This window comes from Dendrobates tinctorius, unplaced genomic scaffold (genome assembly GCF_039654945.1).
Source record: "Dendrobates tinctorius isolate UK_male_01 unplaced genomic scaffold, ASM3965494v1 ptg000067l, whole genome shotgun sequence".
Classification (NCBI taxonomy): domain Eukaryota; kingdom Metazoa; phylum Chordata; class Amphibia; order Anura; family Dendrobatidae; genus Dendrobates; species Dendrobates tinctorius.
This window is the reverse complement of record NW_027361735.1, coordinates 3,848,819-3,874,272: the sequence shown is the minus strand read 5'-3', so window position 1 is coordinate 3,874,272 and position 25,454 is coordinate 3,848,819.

Genomic DNA, 25,454 nt, shown 5'->3' with positions numbered 1-25,454 from the left:
TGTGGAAATAGGTGACAGCCCCTTGTGTCACCTGCACCATCTCCTGCACCCACATAGGTGGTTGGAAATCTCAAGGACAGTTCAATCTCTTGGGAGTGGTAGCACCTTCTTGAGCCGCCTCAAGGATCCTCTTCCAGGCCCATTCATTTTGCAAGAAAGATTTATCCTGCTCCCTTCCTTCTAGGATCACACCCACAGCTTATTAGCAATGCTGCCCCTCTTTTTTGATGAATGTGACCCTGGTTCCAGCCATCAGCTCTTGCAGTCTTCAAAGCAAGTGTTCTACCACTACACTCACTAATTGAATGAGGTGTGATGACGGGTCCCAAACACTTCTATGGACCCCATCTTCACTACTGGTTGTATATAATGACCTACCCCTTAGAATGCCAACTCATGGTACCTTGCAGCTAGCAGACCTGCTAACATTTTTCCAGCCCTGGTCATATCTTGCCTCCATCTCAATTCAGACTATCCTAGGTCCCGCAGTCCTCTCACTGCACATTAATTTCTGGATCCTGGCTCTCTAATCTGCAGTCCACAAGAATCCGAGCAGTGAAGGCTGCAGTCTGGGTTCGGACCTTAGTGTTTCCAGGAATGCATCCAGTTCTGGACCACAGGCTCCTGCCACCTCTGCTGTTGCACCAGCTTGGTCTGGTACCAATATTCCTCTGGTCGCTCCCTCGGGAATCTCGCATGATTCTGCCATCTTTGTTGACTTACCATCCACTAAGCACGTAATACTCTATGGATGACTAATTGAATCCAGAAAAACTTTTTAAAGCTATTTTGGAGTGTTATAAACCACCAAAATTTAGCAGAAGGCACATAATACTGTATGGATGACTAATTGAGTCCAAAAATATATTTGAATGTTTTTTTGGAGTGTTACATACCACCAAGCTTAACAGAAAGCAGACAATACTCTAAGGATTACTAATTAAATCAAGAAAAAATTTTTTTGGAGTGTTATATGCTTCCAAAATTTAACAGAAAGCATGTAATACTTAAAAAAGATAATTTTTTTTCTCTTTACTGTACACTCCGCACCCCATCTTGGCAGAAAAAAATAGAAATGTAAAAATTTTTGCAAATTTATTAAAAAAGAATAACCGAAATATAAAAAGCTAAAAGCCCTAATCCAATAGTTGACAATAACCTAATGGCAACCTAATATCCTTGGCATATTAAACAGTTTTGGTACTAAATTAATTTACTAATCAGGCATTCATTCCACCACTTGGACACAAGCCAGATGGGAGCAAAGAGAAACCCAGAAAAGAGGCCCATCGCTCTTGAAAATGAAAGAAGATAAGGCGCAATGTTCCAGTATCTTCAGTCTTTAGAGTAGAATCCATATTATCCAAAACATCTCTCTTTGTTGCATTTCCAGTATTAGTGAATTTCATCCAATAATGTTGCTATCAGTCCTGCTGAGGCCACAAGCGATCACCACAAAAACATCTGTTTGACGATTCCCGTAAAGATGCTCTCTAGTGAAAGCAAGTTATCGTCTACCCACATAGAAGCTGATGACTTATTAATTAGTGAAAGTCCGACTGCTGGGACCCCCACTGATTGACAAAATGGGGAACTTTTATCCCTAATTGGACACAAATAGAGCAGCAGGTCGAATGCCCCACCATGGCTTCATTCATTCTATATGAGGTGGCCAGAAGATGTTGAGTGCAGCGCTCGGCTGACTTATAGGGAACCAATAACAGAGCATGCACACTGCCACTTCATTATAACTGGGATAACATTTCCTCAGTTATGTATGGCTTCCAAGTAGGGTAGTAATTTACTCACAAGAATAAATTAAAGATACATAAAAATCAAACATACTGTACAGTACCCCATCTTCTACCTGATGCCCGGTTTCACCTGTGGATTCATCCTGCGACAAATTAATTTGATGACTTGCATTTGAGCACAAACCACTTATCTCTGTAGATGATAAAAAAATTAATATTACAATTGCCAGATGTGTGGCTTATGATACATACATGCATGTGATATGAAAGTTTTAATAGGAGGTGAAACAAGACCATTTATGGACATGTTCAGTGCGAATATGAAGTGTAACAGCACTTTAAAAATCATATGACATGTCATAGAGATGTTACAAATGTTGATTAGTAGTGAAATTCCTATTGATCATAAAAAAGAAGTAGCAGCTATGCCACTCTCCTCTGTAACTGAAGATGGGTTCATAGACTTTCTTAAGTTTTTCAAAAACTAATAAAAAATTCTTTTAAGGTACAATGACTTCCGTATTCAATAAAATGCCATGTATATTTCATCTAGAATAATCTAAAGTAACGTGTCGAGACGTTGCATAACAATTTCCTACTATCTTCTAATAAGGGAACAAATCTACACCCAGCTATATATATATATATATATATATATATATATATATCGTATTTTTCGGAGTATAAGATGCACTTTTTTCCCTCAAAACTTGGGGGGAAAATGGGGGTGCGTCTTATAATGCGGATATACCTTACCAGCCGCTGTGGAGCAGGGTCCCAGGGTCACTGCTGGAGGAGGCAAGAGTGGCGCGTTTCTGCAGGCTGCAGCCATTTTCACCCACAGTGGCGCACATCGGAACACTCTCTCATCCCAGGCTGCGGCCTTAAGCATCATTCCACTCTTGCCTCCTTCAGAAGTGACCCTGGGGCCCCGCTTCACCGCAGCCACCACCCCCGGTAAGCAATAAGGTGCATGGATTATAAGAGGCATCACAATTTTATTAGAAAAGGTTTTTTCTATGCTTCTCCTCAAAATTAGGTGTGCGTCTTATAATCCGCAAAATACGGTATATATATAATTATTGTCAAATTTGTACCTAGAATTTTACTAAAAGAAAAGCTCTGTTTTACAAACAGATTTTAAATGTCAGCTAATTTAAAATTACTTTTGATCCTCCTACCATCTTCTTGTCAAAGGAAAGCAGATGAGAACATTCCCCCACTATTATGCAGAATTATGCACATTGTAAGAAATACAACTATGATGATTCAGTTGTTGTCTTATTCACCATATGTTTTCAATATTACTGCGTAAAGGAGTTGCCAGCTTCTTGAAGAAAAATGGGCTTGGGTCATCAGCTGCGGTGCTGAAAAAAATAAAATAATTAAAAACAGAAATGATAACGAATAGGTTTGTAAACTGGCCTCCATTGATACATGACCCTTCTTATACAAAGTTAGTGCACTGTGTTAAAAATATATTGTCTGGGGTTAAGATTGTTTGAGGAAAACTATTATACTGTTCACACTTTGAATTAAAGGGATTTTAACACAAAATGTATTATTTAAAACTCAATTGGTTATGTCACTCAAATTCCAAAAACGGGGGCAGCAATCCAAAGACATGAGTCATGTTGGTCTGATTAAAATCCATTTTGTCGCCACCTGACTTTGGAGTGCTGAACACGATTTTGAATTTAGATAGATGGAGACATAAATAGATATACAAAAAAGTGGACTTTAAAAGTAATCTGTCAGTAGGTTTTTGCTACCTCATCTGAGAGGAGTCTGATGTAGGCAAAGAGACCCTGAATCCAACGATATACAGTTGAAACCAGAAGTTTACATACACTATATAAAAAGACACATATGCATGTTTGACTCAATATCTGACATGAAATCAGAATAAACCTTTCCCATTTTAGGTCAATTAGAGTTACCATCATTATTAATATTTGCCAAATGCCAGAATAATGAGAGAGAATATTTTAAGGCATTTTATCGCTTACTGCAAAGTCAAAAGTTTACATACATTTCATTAGTATTTGGTACTATTGTCCTTAACCTGAATGACTTGGGTCAGCCAGACAGGTGACACATCACTGAATTCAGTATTTTACCCCTGCTTCATGCTGTCTTTCGATTATAAACACAAACAGAGAGCACAGAATAACAATTGTGCAGAAATATCGTGCAGTAAAACATAACAGTAGTCAGCAAGTGCTGATAAAAAGATGATAACCAATACAGGGTATTTAGTCGATACGTTTTTTGCAAAAAAATGTATACCAAGCTGCCTCACCGCGTCAAGGTAACCCTATTGAAGCAGTCCCTAGCTAATGTATTTAAAACCTGAACATGTGAACAGTGTCTAAATGAAAAGGATGAAGACAGGCGCTTCCCAGTATGGGCAGGTGGTGCAAGCCAGCTTTTTATGTGCATGTCACACAAGAAAGGGGTGGGGTCTCTCAAATCATGCCTAGGCATGTTGTGGTTTTCCCATGATACCTCTGCGAACGCCTATTCCTTTGAGGGGTATTGTTGCTACTCCTTTGGCGGAGAATAAACCTCAGTTTTGGACCCAGGTGATAATGCGGGTCGCCCAGACCACCAAGAAAATTGTAGATTTTTGGTACTGCATAATTTGCATGATACTATTGTTCTGGGTTTTCTCTGGTTGCAAATCCATAATCCAGTTTTGGGTTGGAAATCTGTGTCTGTGGTGAGTTGGGGCTGTCGGTGTGCTCTTGGTGACACTCCTGTTTTCTCCACCTCTCCCCAGTCCCATGATGTTCCTGACTATTTGGCTGATTTTTATGATGTATTTAGTGAGAGTAAGTCTGGGTCCCTGCCTCCTCATAGGAGTTATGACTGTGCAATTGAGTTGAGGCCTGGGTGTAAATTTCCCAAGGGTCGGCTTTTCAACTTATCTGTACCTGAACACGAGGCTATGCGATCTTATATTAAGGAGTTATTGGAGAAGGGTCATATTAGACCATCTTCTTCACCCTTTGGTGCTGTTTTTTTTTCGTGGTTAAGAAAGATGGTTCATTAAGGCCTTGTGTTGATTATCGTTCCCTTAACAAGATTACGGTTAAATATCAGTATCCTTAACCCTGAGTTCTGATTTATTCTCCAGAGTTAAAGGTGCCTGCTGGTTTACTAAGCTTGACCTCAGGGGGGCGTATAATCTTATTCGCATCAAGCATGGAGATGAATTTAATACTCCGGAGGGACATTTTGAGTACCTGGTGATGCCTTTTGGGCTCACTAATGCCCCTTCTGTCTTCCAATCCTTCATGAATGATATTTTCTGGGACCTTGTGGATAAGATTTTGATGATCTATTTGGATAATATTCTGATCTTTTCCAGTGATTGGGATTCTCATGTGGAACATGTTTGGACTGTGTTCCGGATTTTGAGGGAGAATTCCCTGTATGTTAAGGGGTCAAAATGCCTTTTTGGCATACAGAGGATTTCATTTTTGGGATTTATTTTGTCTCCGTCAACTATTGAAATGGACCCGGCCAAGGTACAGGCCATTTATGATTGGGTTCAGTCTACTTCTTTGAAGGCCCTCCAGAAGTTTTTGGGTTTTGCTAATTTCTATCGTAAATTTATAGGTAACTTTTCTGGTATTGCCAAACCACTGACTGATCTGACCAAGAAGGGCGCTGATGTTCTGACTTGGTCTCCAGAGGTTGTTTTGGCATTTCAGGAGCTGAAGCGGAGGTTCACTTTTGCTCCGGTTTTACGGCAACCTGATGTCTCACTTCCATTTCAGGTAGAGGTAGATGCTCCGGAGATTGGTGCAGGAGCTGTTTTGTCCCAAAAAGATCCGGTGACTTCTAAAATGAATCCCTGTGCCTTCTTTTCCCGAAAGTTCTCCCCATCTGAATGCAACTATGATGTTGTGAATCAGGAATTGTTGGCCATGAAGTGGGCATTTGAGGAGTGGAGACATTGGTTGGAGGGAGCTAGACATCAAGTTGTGGTCCTCACTGACCACAAGAATTTGATTTACCTGGAGTTGGCCAAACGCTTGAATCCTAGACAGGCTAGGTGGTCCTTGTTTTTCACGCGTTTAGATTTTGTGGTCTCCTTTCTTCTGGGCACTAAGAATGTTAAGGCAGACACCCTTTCTGGGAGTTACTTTGCTGATTCTCCTATTGTGACCAAGCCTACGACCATCCTAGGTGAGGGGGTAGTTCTTTCTGCCATCTCGCCCGATTTGAGACGTGCCCTGGAAGAATTTCAGGAGGACAAACCTGAGGGTTGTCCTATGGGAAAGTTGTATATTCCTGACCAGTGGAGGAAGAGAGTGATGTCTGAAGTTCTTTGCTCGCGCTGGATGGTCATCCAGGTATTTTTGGTACCAGAGATTTGGTGAGTCGGTCTTTTTGGTGGCCTGCCTTATCTCGTGATGTCAGGAATTTTGTGCAGTCTTGTGGGACTTGTTCCCGGTCTAAATCCTGTTCTCATTCTAGTGGGTTGTTGATGCCCTTGCCGGTGCCCAAGAGGCCATGGACCCATATCTCAATGGATTTTATTTCTGATCTTCCTGTCTCTCAGAGAATGACTGTTATCTGGGTGATTTGTGATAGATTTTCTAAGATGGTCCATCTTGTACCACTTCCAAAGCTGCCATCTTCCTCTGAGTTGGTGCCCTTGTTTTTCAACAGGTGGTTCGGTTGCATGGGATTCCTGAGAACATTGTGTCGGACGGAGGAGTCCAGAATTTGGAAAGCCTTTTGTTCCAAGCTGGGAATTCAGTTATCCTTCTCCTCTGCGTTTCACCCACAGACCAATGGGCAGACTGAGAGAACAAACCAGACTTTGGAGTCCTATTTGAGATGTTTTATATCTGCTGATCAGGATGATTGGGTCTCATTTTTGCCCTTGGCCGAATTCGCCATAAATAATATAGCTAGTTCTGCCACATTGATGTCACCCTTTTTCTGTAACTTTGGGTTTCATCCTCAATTTTCTTCAGGGCAAGTGGAATCTTCAGCCTGCCCAGGTGTTTACACTGTGGTAGAGAGAATGCAGCAGATTTGGGACCAAGTGGTGGATAAGTTGTCCCTCTCTCAAGAAAAGGCCCAGCGGTTTTCCAACCGGCATAGGACCATTGGTCCCCGGTTTAAAGTGGGTGATATGGTTGGTTGTCGTCAAAAAATATCTCTATGAAGTGTGGTGTAATTACTACTGTGTCTGCTAGGGGGCGCTGTGTGGATGTCCCAAGATAGAGGATGAGTGGCAGAATACTGAGTGGCCGTTGTGTATCTCAAAGTGGGTGGCTTTGAGATGAAGGCTTGGTTATGTGCTGATCAGCAGAGCTGATCTTTCGTGCCTATGTGTTAGGGAGAAGCCTTCAGGCAGCTGAAGAGATGGGCGGGTTCTAGCTGCCTACAAATCCACCCAGGGGTGTGTCGGATAACACCTATAGTAAAAGGCTATGTGAGTATGTGAAGGACCTGTGATGAGGTCAAAGCCATGTGACCCGGTGGGAGTGGCTACGGACCATATATGGTGGCCAGGGTAGGTCACATGGGTGAATGCTGGGACCTGATTGGTCCAGTTTGGAAGGTCCCGTGAGGAGAAGGATCTCCTCACTAGCAGCCTGTGGAGCGGCTGTGTGTGTAATGGCGGCCAGCGTCTGAGAGTCCCTGAGGAGTGAGTGGATGTCTGCAGCCTGGAGAAACAGCCATGTGGGAACCCTGCCATGGGTGAGATAAGGATGAGGCTGAATCGCCTGTATAATGGACGCCATGCTGTAATGCTGTTTATATTGCTGTGGTTTATGATAACGAATAAACCTCAAGGACTATGTTATGGCCTATGAAAACCCGTGCTGGATCTGATTGTGTGGCTGCCAAGCGAGTGTCCCCCAACCTTGAATGACAGCGCTACCTCACAGAAGGTTGCGTCTCCAAAGTTCAAGCCAAGATTTATTGGACCTTATAGGATTTTGGAGATTCTTAACCCGGTTTCTTTTCGATTGGCTCTTCCAGTTACGTTTAAGATCCATAACGTGTTTCATAAGTCTCTGTTGAAGAGGTTTGTTGAGCCAGTGGTTCCTATGGCGGCACCTCCTGACCCTGTGTTGGATGAAGGTAATGTGGAATATGAGGTAAAGAAATTACTGGATTCTCGTCTGGCTAGATGGAGACTCCTGTATTTGGTCAAGTGGAAGGGTTATGTCCAGGAGGACAATTCTTGGGTCTCTGCCTCTGACATTCATGCCGATAGATTGGTTCGTGCTTTTCACCAGGCCCATCCTGATCGGCCTGGTGGCGTGGATGAGGGTTCGGTGACCCCTCCTCAAGGGGGGTACTGTTGTGAACTCATTTTCTGGTTTACCTCTAGCTTCTGGTGAGGGTGGTGGAGCTGGCTGTGTTAACAGAGGAATCGTGAGTTCTCCATCTGGGCTCCCTCTGGTGGTAACAGCAGGTAATGCAGCTGATCTAAATGGCAGAGACCTGCCATCTGAGGAGGAGGACTGTGAGTGGACATCAGGAGTCTCTGACTGGGTTTAAGACAGCAGTCTCCCTAATTTTGTGCTGGTGATTTTTTCCTGTCCTGAGGCTCTCGTTTCCAGTTCTGTTCCTGCCTTCTCAAGCTAAGTGTGCTCTGCTATTTTTTCACATGAGATTTGGTCTGGTTTACTCAGTTTTTGTGGTTAGCCAGCCCCTGCTGGGGTTGTGCTGAATTTCCATTCTTATGTCACTGTTTATGCCAGTTTACTTTTTGTCCCTGATCAGATTGGTCTCTTTTTTGCTCTGTCTTCAGAATATACCAGAGTGCTGATATAGGGAATTGAAGTCTAGCGACTTCAGGGTTTTTGTTATCAGAAAGTGTTGGACATTTTTGGCAGGGTTTTGTGCGTGATTGCAAACAGTATCTTTCCTTTCCTGTCCTTTCTAGTTAGTGTGGGCCCCATCGTTTGCTCAGCCTATTTTTCTATCTGTGTTTGTGTTTTCATCTTGTCTCACCGACAATACATGTTTGGGGACTGTCTATTGCTTTGGGGTCTGCTCTGGTGCAGTTTAGATTTCCCCTTTTCTTGCTTTAGGCTTATTTAGTTCTCTGGCTGTGACGAGGCGTCTAGGATCATCGTAGGTACGCTTCACGGCTAGTGCTACTAATTGTGTGGATAGGATCAGGGGTCTGCAATCCGCTTAGTTACCAACCTCTCTGGTTTTCTGGGGCTTAGCTTGTTTTTGTTTTTCCTCCTCGGTGACTCATTCATAACAGATGTAGACATTGTCCTCACTGCCTATCATGATCTGTCAGGTAACTTTGGAGTGCAAAAGACACAAGCCACAGGCTGTAGGCGATTCTATTGGATTGGCATGAGAGGACACATTTAAAAATGTGGGCAGGAATGCCACACGTCTGTGAGTCAGAAAACTGTGAAAGCTGATGATAAACCACCACTGCATCTCATTGTCTGTCGACGTCCTTAACAAATGGAAGCCATTGATCATCTGAAGGTAGAGCCCAGCAGGACAGGGCATAAGTACGTCTTAACCATCATCTATCATTTCACCAAATTTGTATTGGCAGTCCCAGTGAAGTATTTAACAGGCCAGACTACACAGTGGTGGAGCAGGGAGAGTATTGCAAGTGCTGGTGCCCTGAGCAAGCAGGGAGGGCCCACATGTGGGCGGAGGTACTGGCACAGGGCTCCTCATAGTACGCCGGTGTGTCTGACGGCGGGTGTGCACCCCCACCATCAGAGACATTCCGCTATGAGGGACCTTATGCCAGTGCCGTTGCCAAAGAGTGTGCCCACCCACCTGTCCAGGGCAACGGCACTCGCACGGGTGCGTGTGTCAGGTGGTGACCCCGGCCCAGTGGGGGGAGGCAGCCCTGTTAGAGAGGTGGAAAAAATGGCATATGTTGATGTTGGACATTCAGCACCTGCAAATGGAGTAATTGGAGAAGTCTGTGGAAGAGGAGGACAAAAGCAAGCCATTTTTCTGGCAGCCTACGTGTCAGCAGGGGAGGGTGGGACAAAATCCTTTGAAACCCATGCATGGTTCATTTTAATGAAGGTTAGATCATCAACATTTTGGGTCAACAGATGGGTCCTTTTTTCTGTCAGGATTGATCCAGCAGCACTGAAGACTCGTTCAGATAACACACTAGCAGCAGGGCAAGCGAGCTCCTGTAAGGCATATTGTGCAAAATTCAGGCCAGGTGTCCAATTTACTGGCCCAATAGTCAAAGGGGAATGACCGGTGAAGGAGAACATCGAAATGGGATGAGAAGTAGTTTGTTACCATAGTTGACAACTGCTGTCTCCTGTCACTTTCGATCGATGCAGTATTACCAGTCGTGTGAGCGGTACTTGAAAAATCAGTCCACAACATGGTCATGAAACCCCTGTGTCCAACACCACTTTGGCTGTGTGCACCACGAGCAACCTCTTCCATGTTGCCCCCTACGGCTCGTTGGAAAAACATCACTGCCGCTGTGTGCTGGGAATGCCTCAAACAAACGGTTTACCAGAGTTGCTTGTTTGTTAGCCAATATTAGCTCTAGGTTCTACTGTGGCATGATGTTTTGGAATTTGCCTTTATAGCGTGGATCCAGGATGCTGGCCAACCAGTAGTCATCATCGTTCATCATTTTGGCAATGCGGGGGTCCCTTTTTAGGATCTGCAAGGCATAATCAGACATGTGGGCCAATGTTCCAGGTGTCAATGATGCACTGCGAGTGCTGGGTGGAGGAGCACTTTCTGGCAAATCAACATCCCTCCAGTCACACACAAACCCTGTACCTGACCTTGCCAAGCCAACATTTTTTCTTGCCCCCTGACGAGCATCCTACTCCCCAAAATAATCATCCCCATCATCCTCCTCCTCTTCCTCTTCTTTCTCCACCTCATCCACGAGACTTCCCTGAGCAGACAATGGCTGACTGTCATCAAGGCTTCCCTCCTCCTCTTCCTCCTCGGCTGCAGATGCCTGTTCCTTAATGTGTGTCAAAGTTTGCATGAGCAGATGCATAAGTGGGATGCTTATGCTTATGATGGCGTCGTCTGCGCTTACCAGCCATGTACATTCCTCAAAACACTGAAGGACATTACAGAGGTCTTTCAGCTTCGACCACTGCACACCAGACAACTCCATGTCTGCCTGCAAACTGCCTGCCCGTGTATCCTCCCACAAATGAATTACAGCCTGCCTCTGTTCGCACAGCCTCTGAACCATGTGCAGGGTGCAGTTCCACCTTGTTGCAACGTCGATAATTAGACAGTGCTTGGGATGGTGGAGCAATCGCTGCAGCTTCTGCATGCGACTGGAGTGTACGGGCAACCGGCAGATGTGCGAGCACAGTCTTCGCACCTTATGGAGCAGGGCTGTTAACTCCAGATAATTATTGAGGAAGCACTGCACCACCAGGTTCAAGGTGTGAGCCAGGCAAGGTATGTGTCTGAGTTTTGAAAGGGCTAAGGCTGCCACAAAATTCCGGCCGTTATCACTAACTACCTTGCCTGCTTCAAGATGTAGACTGCCCAGCCATGACTCAGTTTGTCGCTGCAAGTTGTCGGCCAGTACCTCCACGGTGTGTCTGTTGTCGCCCAAACACATCATCTTCAACACAGCCTTCTGACGCTTACCACTAGCTATTCGATAGTGGGACAACTCGTGTGCAACACTGGCAGCTGCAGATGGAGTGCTCATGCGACTGCGCTCTGTGGATGAGCTTTCGCTTCTGGAGGAGGAGGAGAGTCGAACGCCTACAGCCAACTGTTTCCTGTTAGGAATGGCGGAACGCACTAAAAATAATAATAAAGTGCGTTCGCCGCTCGGGGTCCACCGTGCAGTAGGTGGTGTAACTGCTGCTAAGTGGTGGCAGACAAGCAATATGGCGGTATGATGCACACTGGTTAAACTTCACCCGGAGTGCGCAGGGGGGCCTCTGTTCACACACAGAGGTGTCGCAACAAAAAAACATGCAAAACGCTGAACCTGTTAGTGACACAGGCTTCAGGTAGATGCACACACGGTATCTGGTCACAGGAGCAGGACCCAAGATAGAGGAGCTGCGTCCCTCTAGACCTACCGTGTGTGCGGCTTCGCTTCTGCGGATGCCAAGGAGGGCTGCAACTGCAGCGCTGCGTAGGACACTGCCGCTCGATGACAAAGCAGAAAGCAAGTGCGATGTCGGACGCTAGTGTAGCGGTGCGGTGAGCACAGTGGCTTAAGGCTTGCCACTGACTGGCGCTGACTGCAAAACTAATTCCCTATCCACATGCTTATTATCAGAGGGAAGGGGTTTCAAATGAGTCAGTCACCAGAATCATGCATGCGTCACCATTCACACATAGCAAGTACAGACTATACTAGCACTTGGCGGAACGGCCATGCGCGCTTTTTATAGCCGGGTGGGACCTTCCAGATCTCCGAGATGGACTAATGAGATCTGGAACAGGACATGGGCACATGACTCCCGATCTCCAATGGGAGATTGTCTCGTGAGCATGCCCAGAAGGAGCACAGAGGAACTTAGTCACTGGAGCGGTCTGCTGCAAAGTAATCTTCTCTGCAGTAGATGGGCAGCAGGAGACCGCAGAATGTGAGACTCTGGATTCCTGCAGAGCAGACGCAGAAACCTGACGCCTAACAGTTTCCTATACCGTGGGCTAGGCAGCACTGTCCCACCGCCACTGTCCCTTGTGGACCCTGCATTCACCACATTAACCCAGTGCGCAGTGATGGACACATAACGGCCCTGGCCATGCCTACGGGACCATGCATCTGTTGTGAGGTGCACCTTTCCACTCACTGATTGCTTGAGTGCATGGATAATGCGGTCTTTCACATGCAGGTGGAGGGCTGGGATGGCTTTTCGCGAAAAGAAGTACTGACTGGGTAGGTCATAGCGTGGTACTGCGTAGGCCATGAGCTCGCGGAAAGCTTTGCTTTCAACCAACCGGTATGGCATCATCTCTAACGAGTTTAGTTTGGCAATGTGGACATTCAAAGCCAGTGTACACGGATGAGAAGATGAGTACATTCTTGTCCTACTCAGAGTCTCTGGTAAGGTGAGCTGGACTTGAGAGCTGCATATGGTGGAACTAGCGGTGGACATGGTGGACAGAGAGAGGGTTGGTGATGGTGATGGTGTTGGTGGTGTTGCTGATGGCCTAGTGAATCTTTCGTAGCAATAACATTGTGATTCCATGACTGCTTTGCCCTTGCGACGACACCTCGACATTTGCTGCTGGTGGTGTGCTAACCGGTGGGCTTACAGTGGGGGAAGCGATGTAGCGTTGCTGACTACCTTCATTGGGAGCAGGTGCGCATGTGGTACGTGAGGTTTGGTAGTCCGTCCACGCTTGCAAGTGCATGGTGGTTAAATGTCTAAGCATGCAACTGGTATTCAAATTTCTCAGATTTTTCCCTCGGCTAAAGGTCTTTGCGCACTTCTTACAGATAACTTTTGCCTGATCATTAGGATTTTGTTCAAAAAAGTGCCACACTGCACTCTTCCTACTATGGAAGACATTTTGAGACCTTGCACGCTGTGCTAATTTGACCGTCTGGCCAAGCTGTCCTGCAACTCTTTTGGTTTTTGTAACCCGTTTTTGGACTGCTACGGTCATGCCAGATAACAGCTGTTGCGATGTTGTTGCCTGCTGCGGATCCTCCTCCTCCTCTTCTGAGCTATTGGCAGCGGCACCCTCTTCCCCAATGGATGACAATCTCGGTCAACAACTGGGTCATCCATCACCTCCTCTTCAATTTCATGTGCACCTTCCTCTGTGTCACCGTGTAAAGTGGTATAGTATGCGGGAAGGGGCACCTGAGTTTCATCAGGGTCTGATTCTGCCTCAGTACACTGCAAGGTCAATGTAGTGCTCTGAGTGAATGTACCAGCAGAAAAATCTAGCAGTGGCTGTGCATCAGTGCACTCCGTGTCAGATTCATCTTAGACTGGGGAATACACGATTTGACTTGCTAACCCAGGCATGGTATGTGAATAGAGCTCCATGGAGTAATCGGTAGTGTGGCCTGCCACATCCTTCACTTTTGGTAGGGGTGAAGAACACGAGGAAAGGTGTTGTTCCTGACCAGGAGCCTCCACTGAAAACTCAGTGCTGTTATTTTTTGAAGCTTCAGAAGAGGAGGCGAGAGAGCTGGAGGCTGTGTCAGCAATGTAAGCCAAAACTTGTTCCTGAAGCTCCGACTTTAAAAGTGGTTTACCTACTCCCAGAAAAAAGAGCCTTCGAGGCCTTGTGGAGCCAGACGATGACGCAGGCACAACACCTCCTGCCTTAGGTGCTATTTTGCTTTTGCCACTACCAACAGATGAAACACCACCACCACCATCGGGACCTGCTGGCAATCCCCGCCCACTTCCATGGCGTCTTCCACCATACTTCCTCATTTTTGTGAAAATGTACCCAAAAATAACACCAGCTATATGGTACTGTAAACCAAGGTAGAAGGTGTATCTACTATTGGTGAGAATTTGAATCTCACTATAGATTTGAGGACGCTGAACTATTGTCTCAGGCCCAGTAGAAATTACACCTCAATGTAACTGGCTGAAATTGGATGGTGTATGACAAGATGGAGGGTGTCTATAGGATTGGTGAGAATTTGGATCTCACTAGAGATTTGAGGACGCTGACAATGATGCTCTCAGTCCAAGTATGAACGCAGGCAGCCTAATAAGCAGGACTGCTGCACACACAAAAGGGTGGAAAAATGAACGCTTGGTAACTGTGCAGAAAAGAGGATGAAAAGTATTTTTGCTTTTAAAAAGCAGTTTGCACAGCAGTGTGCAAACAGCAATGCAGCTATCAGGGAACCTTATAAGGCAGCCTAATAACCAACAGAGCTGATGCACAAAAATAGAGCCTCCCCTGTCACTGCACGCAAAGTGTTGTTTTGTAAGTGGAAATTACTAACAGCAGAAGCAGTTTTTATGTTCTTCTTCCCTACCTAACGCTCTCCCTACAGAATCATCAGCAGAAGCAGCTCTCCTTATGCTAAGATCGGCATACAGTAAGTAAGATGGCGGTCGGTGTTCACGCCTTTTTATAGCCCCTGTGACTCCACACAAAGCCAGCCAATCACTTGCATGCTCTTCTCAAAGATGGTGGTGACCGATGCCTATGTCATCGCGTTGCCCACAGTGTGCGTCCTTCATCATTAGCTGAAAAAGGGTGCTGGAAGCATCTTTTGAAGCGCGACTTTGGCACTCTGGTCGCCGACCTCGTGGCCGACCTCACGCTAAGGTCGGGTTTCGTTTCATGAAACCCGACTTCAGCGAAAGTCGCCGACTTTTGAATATGACCACCCATTTCACAAAACTCTAGTGTTGGGTGCTGGTGTGTGGGTACCAGGCAGTGTCACCTCCTTACCCGAGAGTGGGGTACCAAACCTCTGGCTGAGGTGCAGTACCTCTGTGGTGACTGTACCCTCAGGGATGCCACATTCCCCTATTAAACATAGCATGTCTATGGGCTGGAAGAGAGTAAAACAGATGTTACAACATGCAAACATTTTCTGAAATGCATTTCAACAAGTAAAGCAGTTAAACAGGTTAAACAGGTAGCTCTTTCTTCCCTTTATGGGAGGTACTTTTTACTTGAGCGTTGCATATAATACTAGAAATATAAAATATAACTTTACTATAAATATAAACTATACTAAGAACATTAAATATAACTTTGCTATAAATAAAAACTTTTCTCCATCAAGTTCAACAGGTGTTCTTCTCATTGTCCTATGTGCAATACGGGGAAACTGACTTAAACCACCAAGATTGGCCCTGGTCGTGGCTACAGGGCATAGCTGGTCAACTTGATGACCACTTTTTGGCCACGCCAGACAGTTTTTCTTCTTTGGTCAATTGTAAGGTGTAGGGTTCTAACTATTTACAAGTAAAGTTCTGGACATTCACTGTCCATGACCACATGGTTTTTAAATTAACGACACATAAACAGGTTAACTAACTATTTCCATTCACATTCTGCCACTTCTCATTTTTTCTTCCAAAGCAGTTCCTTGGACCTGCAATCTCCTGATCGTGGAAGTTCTTTTTCCTGTATCACACCAGGTGACCAAAACTGAGCAGGTCCGGCAGCCGGGGTTTTGAGTTGCCTGTGTCCGCACTGCATCTTTAGTTGAATCTGCAGGGACTGGTGCAGTGACTGAGGTTGAAGTTGCTTGTCGTCTTGCTAGCTCTATAACTACTGGCATGGGGGCAACACGTACTTTTCTCACATTGAGGGCATACCAACCCCTTTCGCCCACATGCTGGGTGAAGGTCACATGATTACCCGGGCACAGGTCTGTTAGGAACGGCGGAACGCACTAAATAAAATAATAATAATGTGCGTTCGCCGCTCAGGATCCACCATACAGTATGTGGTGTAACTGCTGCTAAGTGGTGGCAGACAAGCAATATGGCGGTATGATGCACACGGGTTAAACTTCACCCGGAGTGCGCAGAGCGGCCTCTGTTCACACACAGAGGTGCCGCAACAAAAAACACACAAAACGCTGAACCTGTTAGTGACACACGCTTCAGGTAGATGCACACACGGTATCTGGTCAAAGGAGCAGGATCCAAGACAGAGGAGCTGCGTCCATCTAGACCTACCGTGTGTGCGACGTCGCTGCTGCGAACGCCTAGAAGGGTTGCAACTGCAGTGCGGCGTAGGACACTGCCGCTCAACGACAAAGCCAGATAGCAAGCGCGATGTCGGACGCTAGCGTAGCGGTGCGCTGAGCACAGTGGCTTAAGGCTTGCCACTGACTGGCACTGACTACTAAATTAATTCCCTATCACCATGCGTAATATCAGAGGGAAGGGGTTTCAAATGAGTCAGTCACCAGAGTCATACATCCGTCACCATTCACACATAGCAAGTATAGTCTATACTAGTGCATGGCGGAACAGCCATGCGCGCCTTTTATAGGCGCCAGGACCTTCTGCACGCTTCCAGATCTCTGAGATGGACCAATGAGAACTGGAGTGGGACCTGAGCACATGACTCCCGATCTCCAATGGGAGATCGTCCCATGAGCATGCCCAGTAAGAGGACAGAAGGACTTAGCCTCAGGAGAGATTTCCTGCAAGGCAATCTCCTCTGCAATCTCCTCTGCAGAGGAAAAATAGGAGGAGAGTGCAGAATGTGATGATCTGGATCCCTGCTGAGTAAACGCAGAAATCCGACTCCTAACAAGGTCACAATCAGGGTGCCCCTCTAGTAGGTGTGACTCCACATCTCAATGAGTCACAAACAGTTCTGAGGCCACCCCGGGCTCCTTAATAAACCCCAAGCCCCTTTTCAAGTCAAAAGAGACTACATTGCCTTGCCTCTGCGGACCCCGGTCGGTGGATCTAGCTTTATGGACCCGGACCTTGGCCTTCATATTTCTGGCCTCCTTTGCTATCCACAGGGTTTCTTGCTCTTGCTCATCCGCTTCCAGCTTGGTTACCTGCTGTCGGCAATAGTCCTCCCAACTGAGTGTCTCCACCCAGGCTTCTCCCACCTGGGTCTTCACAGGGAACCCCATCAGCTCCTTTCCCATGTGTCCCCAATGAAAGACCACCCTTCTGGGGCATGGGTTCAGGCTGTAGTGGAACCGCTAGTTTATCTCCAGTGTCTGAGGACCGGTCCCAGGCTAAATCCCTAAACACCTGGCCAGATTTGAGGGCTGGCGGGGGTTTAAAGAGCCCAACCAGGGTTTCCTCGGCCACTAGGGCAATGTCAGTACCTGCATCTTTTGCCTCTCAGGTGCCGGACTCCTCTTCCTCCTCCTCTGGGGTCGGGGGTGCTGATCGTGAGGTCGCCCACTGCTCGGACACCTTTTCCAGCAGGGTCTCCCTCCATTTTGATATTGTTGTTATCTGGGTCTTCTGGAACTGGCGGTTTAGCTCCTTCATCTCCGCTCTAAGGAATTCCGGGTCTACCACGAGCAGCTGGTCTGGATCTTCCTCCTTTCGGCTGAAGGAGCCCATCGCTTCCACCTCACACTTAGGGTCACTCCAACCACAGCTCGCCATGATGTTCACTGGGTTCCTTGTTGCACACTCTCTAATGCTCCTTCCGCCTTCTCTCCTTTGCTATCAGCCACACCAGGAGGCGGATTCCCATGGCCGACGGACAAGTCCTTCTTCATTGAAGTCTTTACAATGGGCAGGTATGATTTTCGTGTCTTTAGGCAACCCAGCCCACAAAGGGAAGCTACACCACTCCCTTTTGCATAGTCTCTGGGCACACGGGATCCAGTTTAATGGGTCGGTAGATCCTGTTCGTGTTGCCAAGTTACAACACTCGCTAGAGCCGGGGGTACTCAGTCCGGACCGGTCAGTTCTTAAGGGGATGTCACAGCAGCAGTGACCCGGTCTGTGGCCCTGGACGTGCAATAAAATGCAAGTAGGAAACTTTATAGGGGATTAAGTCATGACGCCACCCGTGATGTTTGGAAATAGATGGCCGACACTGATATTCAGGTCCACTGGGGCGGTTGGTGATGCAGCAGAGATTTTACAGCTCTCCACGGGTAGAGCGGGCCCCAGAGCAGTTAAAAGAGTTAATTTGAGGATGGTAACTGTTGTAGTGCTTGGCAGGTGATGCAGTAAATAAATCTGAGGATACAGCAGGGTGCAGTCTTCACACTTTACTTACAGTCTTTAGGTTACAATCACCAGCCGGGTGCTGTGTCCTCTGAGTCAGTTGTCCAGCCAGCTCTCAGGTAGTTTGGGTGCACTTTCCAGGACCCCCTTCTTGTGTACCTTCCCAGGTTGTCGATCTGTGCTGGCTCACATCCTCCTGCCCTGCGCCTCACACAGTGTCTCAAGCCAAGAGCCTCAGGTCCTGTCGGAAGACGACCTCCAGGTCCCCTTGACCCTATGTAGCTGCCTTTTTAGCGATTGCGCATGGATATGGCTGTTGCATATACCGTTGCTACAGCTTCCGGTTAGCTAGCTGAGTCATACAGTCTCTCCACTAGTCTAGGGCCAGTCCCCACTGCGACACACTGCGACATGGTCCCTCCACCCTACTACGGTCGGTGTGGATTTGAGAACCATGGGTGGATTCTTCACTTTCCTGGCCCCTAGGACCCCTTCTCAACACTGGAGCCCCTCTCCGTCACTCCTTTCCTCTCTTGACACCTGCTCCAACTGACTCCTGTTACCATGACAACTCTCCACTACCAACTGTCAGCTTTCTCTCCAGTTGTCTTACCCTTATCTATTTCCTCCACCCACACCCTCTACCTAGTTCCCCCCTGGCCTGGAGAAGTGTGTTGTTGGGTGCCAGTGTGTGGGTACCGGGTAGTGCCTCCTCCTTACCCAAGAGTGGGGTACCACACCTCTGGCTGAGGCACAGTACCTCTATGGTGACCGGACACTCTCAGGGGTGCCAAACTTAGCTCATTAATTTGCAAATTTATGTGAACCCAATAGCCAGCAACAAGGTAAACCCCTTTTGTTGGGACATTAAACCTAACCTGAGGCTTCTCTCAGGCTAAAAACCTACAATTATATGGGCAGAGAAAAACAAAAACAAAACACAAAACAAATATCCTGGAATAAAAAAGTAAAAAAATATATATTGCAAAAATTGCATGAAGGTAGTAATAATAGTAAAAATAAGGGTATTTAGTTAACATAATTTTGATCAAAATAATGTAGAAGCCATCCCGCCACGTCACGGCAACCCTTGTGGGACAGTCCTAACTCTTGTATTTAAAATCTTTCCACTTGTCAAGTGACGTAAATGTGAACAAGGACAGAGGGACTGAACCACCAGTAATAGCATAGGCCAGACAGGATGGATTTTCCAACTCAGAAACAGGGCGGTCACACCCTTATATGCACAGAATGCACAATGAAACAAATGAGAAACTGGGTCTGAGCAGAGAAAAACAAAAACAAAACACAAAACAAATATCCTGGAATAAAAAAAGTAAAAAATATATATTGCAAAAATTGCATGAAGGTAGTAATAATACTTTTTTTTATTCCAGGATATTTGTTTTGTGTTTTGTTTTTGTTTTGCTCTGTGTAAAGGTCATGTGTTCATATGCAATTACATTTTGCATGCACATTAATTTACTTTTTCTGCTCAGACCCAGTTTCTAATTATATGGGCAGGTAGGATCAAATTTTATTTTAAAACTAGCTGAAGAGCCCGGAATTGCCTGGGCATAGCAACCAACTGTGGTTAGTTATAACAAATTATAATGATTATATTGCACATAAAACCGTGCATCTAATCCTATCTTGTGTGATACTGACTGCTGAGCCATGTATCTAATCCTATTCTGTGTGATACTGTCTGCTGAGCCGTGTATCTAATTCTATTCAGTGTGATACTGTGTGCTGAGCTGTGTATCTAATCCTATCCTGTGTGATACTGTCTGCTGAGCCGTGTATCTATTCCTATCCTGTGTGATACTGACTGCTGAGTTGTGTATCTAATCCAATCCTGTGTGATACTGACTGCTGAGCCGAGTATCTAATCCTATCCTGTGTGATACTGGGCTCCCCCTGCAGTCTGTGTCAGAGGGTGGTCTGTGTTGGCATGGTAATAAATTGTGTTATTTCCAGCTTTACAGAAGGACGATAGCACCATAGAAATGATAACAATAATAGGCATCAATTACCACAACTGTCTGCAAAGAAAACTGCTGCTGATAGCAACCAATCACAGCTCATTTTTCATCTTTTAAACAGCTCTGGGGAGTTTTGAGTGGCGACTTTTGTGTTTCGACTTTTATGTGGCGAGGTTGGTGTATGTGTGGTGAAATGTGTGCTGAGTGTGGTATATGTGTTGAAGCAGGTGTTAGTGTGTGGCGCATTTTGTGTGTGTGTTCATATCCCCATGTGTGGTGAGTATCCCATGTCAGGGCCCCACCTTAGCAACTGTACGGTATATACTCTTTGGCTCCATCGCTCTCATTCTTTAAGTCCCCCTTGTTCACATCTGGCAGCTGTCAATTTGCCTCCAACACTTTTCCTTTCACTTTTTCCCCATTATGTAGATAGGGCAAAATTGTTTGGTGAATTGGAATGCGCAGGGTTAAAATTTCGCCTCACAACATAGCCTATGACGCTCTCGGGGTCCAGACGTGTGACTGTGCAAAAATTTATAACTGTAGCTACGACGATGCAGATGCCAAAACATACATACACTTTTTCCCCATTATGTAGATAGGGGGAAAATTGTTTGGTGAATTAGAACTAGTGGGGTTAAAATTTCACCTCACAACATAGCCTATGATGCTCTCGGGATCCAGTCGTGTGACTGGGCAAAATTTTGTGGCTGTATCTGCGACGGTGCGGATGCCAATCCCGGACATACATACATACACACACACATTAAGCTTTATAATATTAGATATCTTAGACGGATGGAAGGAGTGCTCAGTCAGAAAGCATGAATTACAAATATCAAAAAACTAAATGACACCTCCAAACAGAAAAAGACAAGTGTGAACAGGTGCAAGTTAAGAGAGCTTGTTGTTGTTGTTAGTTATGTACAGAAGAATGGCGTTCTTAGCTTGTACCTGTTCACATTTGTGTTTTTCTATTTGGAAATGCCATGAGGAAAAAAAAAATCTCTGGATTGAGTTTGCTTTGAATTTCCTGAAATTTGCAATTTCAATTGAATCTGAACATTTGAAGCATGAGAGAGTGGGCTACCATCATTTTGTATTTCCATGCAAGTTTCTTCATTAAGTCATACAGGTATGACATAAAGCAGATTATTAAACCTTGTACAGTGGAAGTCTCTCTCTCCTGTAGAATGTAAGCTCTTATGTTCAGTTGGGTCCTCTGTTTCTCTCTTCTATAGAGTGTAAGCTCTTCTTGTCAGTGGGGTCCTTTCTCTCTTTCTTCTAAACAGTGTAAGCTCTTATGGACAGTGTGGTACTTACTCTCTATCTTTTCTATAAATTGTAAGCTCTTATGGTAAGTGGGTTCCTTTCTCTCTCTCTCCTGTAGAGTGTAAGCTCTTATGGTCAGTGGGGTCCTTTCTCTCTCTCTCCTGCAGAGTGTAAGCTCTTATGGTCAGTGTGGTCTTTTCTCTCTCTCTTCTATAGCGTGTAAGCTCTTATATTCAGTGGGGTCCTTTCTCTCTCTCTCTTGTAGAGTGTAAGCTCTTATATTAAGTGGGGTCCTTTCTCTCTCTCTTCTATAGAGTGTAAACTGTTATGGTCAGTGGGGTCCTTTCTCTCTCTCTCCTGTAGAGTGTAAGCTCTTTTGGTCAGTGGGGTCCTTTCTCTCTCTCTCCTGTAGAGTGTAAGCTCTTTTGGTCAGTGGGGTCCTTTCTCTCTCTCTCTCCTGTAGAGTGTAAGCTCTTATGGTGAGTGGGTTCCTTTCTCTCTCTCTCTCCTGTAGCGTGTAAGCTCTTATGGTCAGTGGGGTCCTTTCTCTCTCTCTCCTGTAGAGTGTAAGCTCCTATGGTCAGTGTGGTCCTTTCTCTCTCTCTTCTATAATGTGTAAGCTCTTATATTCAGTGGGGTCCTTTCTCTCTCTCTCCAGTAGAGTGTAAGCTCTTAAGGTGAGTGGATTCCTTTCTTTCTCTCTCTCCTGTAGCGTGTAAGCTCTTACGGTCAGTGTGGTCCTTTCTCTCTCTCTTCTATAACGTGTAAGCTCTGATATTCAGTGGGGTCCTTTCTCTCTCTCTCCTGTAGAATGTAAGCTCCTATGGTCAGTGTGGTCCTTTCTCTCTCTCTTCTATAGAGTGTAAACTCTTATGGTCAGTGGGGTCCTTTCTCTCTCTCTCCTGTAGAGTGTTAGCTCTTTTGGTCAGTGGGGTCCTTTCTCTCTCTCTCCTGTAGAGTGTAAGCTCTTATATTCAGTGGGGTCCTTTCTCTTTCTCTCTTGTAGAGTGTAAGCTCTTATTTTCACTTGGGTCCTTTCTGTCTCTCTTCTATAGAGTGTAAATTCTTATGGTCAGTGGGGTCCTTTCTCTCTCTCTCCTGTAGAGTGTAAGCTCTTTTGGTCAGTGGGGACCTTTCTCTCTCTCTCCTGTAGAGTGTAAGCTCTTTTGGTCAGTGGGGTCCTTTCTCTCTCTCTCCTGTAGAGTGTAAGCTCTTTTGGTCAGTGGGGTCCTTTCTCTCTCTCTCCTGTAGAGTGTAAGCTCTTTTGGTCAGTGGTGTCCTTTCTCTCTCTCTCTCTCCTGTAGAGTGTAAGCTCTTATGGTGAGTGGGTTCCTTTCTCTCTCTCTCCTGTAGCGTGTAAGCTCTTATGGTCAGTGGGGTCCTTTCTCTCTCTCTCCTGTAGAGTGTAAGCTCTTATGATCAGTGTGGTCCTTTCTCTCTCTCTTCTATAACGTGTAAGCTCTTATATTCAGTGGTGTCCTTTCTCTCTCTCTCCTTTAGAGTGTAAGCTGTTTTGGTCAGTGGGGTCCTTTCTCTCTCTCCTGTAGAGTGTAAGCTCTTTGGTCAGTGGGGTCCTTTCTCTCTCTCCTGTAGAGTGTAGGCTCTTTGGTCAGTGGGGTCCTTTCTCTCTCTCCTGTCAAGTCTAATCTCTTAAGGTCAGCAGGGTTCTTTTTCTTTTGGTCTATCTCGCTCCTATAGAATCTAAGCTCTTGTGGTCATTGGGGCCCTTACTTTATTTCTCTATCTCTCTCTCTTTCCCCACCCTTCCCCCTTCATGTTTTTTTGGAGAAATTATAAATTTGCCCTAAATGGAAAGTTTGAAGAATTTTCAGAGAAGTTGAATTTCAAAAGATCAGCTCATCTCTTCCCATCACCAATTTAAAAGACACATATGTGAGAAAACATGCTATCTTTCATCGAGGTTCAATGAGTTCTTTCTCCAGTCATTCATCTGTGTATTATAAGTACTTGCCCATGGCCTCCATCTGGAGTAAGGCAATTAAAATCATGAACCACTCATTATACAGAGATGATTTACTTTCCTGATTGCTGGGAAAGTGACTCGCGCGGCAATTGTTTGCTTCTTCATTTAGTGATATGATGAAGTAGGACACTGAAAATCATGCACTACACACTTAAATTGACATGGGCTGATGAGTTTCATATCAATGCATCAAGGCACATTACCGCCAAACATAACACATAAAATGCTGCATTTGTGTTGGTATTGATTGTATGTTTAAGACCTTTCAGGAGTATAACATCCAAAGGGAAGTCATGACCAGTCTGTTTGTAGTTTTTTTTTTGTGGCAAGAAAAAGGTGAACCAATTTTGAAAGCTATTAACCTCAGGAGTTCTGCGTTGACACAGGAGTACTTGATGCGTAATCACTTGAAATACCTTTTCTCTAAACTCTAAAGTGGTTTTACACAAAACATTTTTTGTAAAAATGCAGATTTTTGCAGTGTTTTCCTGCCATTTTTTTGCTGCTGTATTATTTATTAATAGCTAAACGTACTAAAATTAGTACACTTTTACAAAATTTTTTTGCATTTTTGGATCTTTGGTCTGGTTCACAAATGCATAACCTAGCTTGTGAAAGCAGTCAGAAAAGTGCAGGTTTTTAGAAGCCAAAAAGACAAAAAAAAAGCTGCAAAAACACTCAAACTTTATGTTAAAAAGAGGACATTTTACTAAATTTTTTAAAATTTATGGCTAAGTACCTCCTCTAATTGCCAACGTTCCACCGATACTGAAACAGTTGTTCTTCTGTGCACCTCCATTCCAAAGTTATACCCCTCAGTAATAATGCAAATTTTCTCTTCAACCAACTGGCTATTTACTTTTCTATGGTGGTTTTCTTTTTCTCCTCTAATGCTGGCCAAACATCATGGCCACATTCACAGAGAATATCTGTGATATATACTCAGAAAAACTTGCACAATTACTTCCAGGGGGAATAACTTTGGAATGAAGGTGCATAGATGAAAATGAAAAACTTTGAAAATCAGGGGAGCAGCACCAAGTAGAAAAGGTACTCGGTTCATACTAAAAAAAAGTCCAATGAAAGGACCTATTTAAAGGTTCATTTGAGAAGTGAAATTCAGCACCACAGACAGCTCCTTTGAGTAATACAAATACTGGAGATCATTTCAGGATGTGATCCTGCTAGGCTGTGAATAAGTGCAGTAAGACGTTCTGGGGTCAATACCAAAAGATCACGTAGCAAACCAAGGGAAAATACAAAGTCGCAAGCCAGGGTCAGAATGCCAGAGAAACAGTGGATAAGCAAAGGGGCAATAACAAACGGGAGTCTGAACATGGTCCATAGGTCAGCAATGGAATATCAGACGCAATGGGGCAATGACAAACGGGTAGTCTGAACATGGTCCAAAGGTCAGCAACGGAATATCAGACGCAATGGGGCAATGACAAACGGGTAGTCTGAACACGGTCCAAAGCTCAGCAACGGAATACCAGATGCAAAGGTGTAAAGACAAATGGGTAGTCTGAATATGGTCCAAAGGTCCAAAGGTCATCAGCAGAATATTAGATGCAAAGGAGCAATAACAAATGGGTAGTCTGAAGATGGTCCAAAAGTCAGCAGCAGAAGAAGATCAGAACTTACATCACAGGGTACAGGGGAACACACCAGAGATCACCAGTTTAGATCAAGCTTTTGACTGGCAATGATCTGAGCCAGACTGCTCACCTAAATAACAGGGCAATTACCAAGAACATGGAGCACCTGTGGAAGTCTCTGCACCTTCCAGTCAGTTAGGTCAGCCAAGCTGTCAATCAAAGCACAGACAGCTCAGCACGCCCCAGCA